The sequence below is a fragment of the Neovison vison genome, chromosome 8 (assembly GCF_020171115.1).
Source record: "Neovison vison isolate M4711 chromosome 8, ASM_NN_V1, whole genome shotgun sequence".
NCBI lineage: Eukaryota > Metazoa > Chordata > Mammalia > Carnivora > Mustelidae > Neogale > Neogale vison.
In genome coordinates this window covers 108,881,159-108,881,862 of record NC_058098.1, presented here as the reverse complement: position 1 = coordinate 108,881,862, position 704 = coordinate 108,881,159, and positions in this window count along the sequence as shown.

Genomic DNA, 704 nt, shown 5'->3' with positions numbered 1-704 from the left:
AAACTGTAAGCCCCAGAATCGGCTGAAACTAGTCCCCTTCCTGTAATAATTTATTTCATTTCAAAACTAGAGCAGACATGTGTGGCTGTGGGCCTGTGTCCCACTCGCTGGGGTCAGGAGGTCCGGTGCTCAGACGGAGGACGGGGGCTGGAAGCCTTGCATGGAGGAAGACAGGCCAGAGAGCGCAGCTTCCTTTTGAAAACCATTTACTTTGACATCAAGCACCTCGATTTTATGTTTCTGTATGCATAACACCCCCCCTTTTGTTTTAAAATGACCCCAAATCATGGAGGCCTTTGCACGTTGGGGTTTGCAAGCCCTTCTCTGAATGAGGCCTCACGGAGCTGGCGCCACTCCGGGGGACGCAGGGGGCCCCGGGGGCACATGGAAGAGTACGGACCCTGGGACAGGAGTCCTTTCTGGCCTCCTGACATGTCCCACGGTGTGGGACAGAAGCCCACAGAAGAATCCTTGCCTGGAATGTCCTGCCTCATTTCCTTGATGGTTTTTTCTGAGGGAAAAGGTGGCTTCGAGTCCTCAGGAGGCAGGTTTCTGGAGGCCTGGCACAAGTGTCCGGCAGCCTGGCAGTTCTCTGACAGGCTTGACTTGTGGAGAAGCAGGCCGCCCCTCCCCCCATTCCACCCCTCCCCCAGGTCTTACTTCATAACTATTTTGTAGTCAGTCACTTATTTTCCCCACAAATC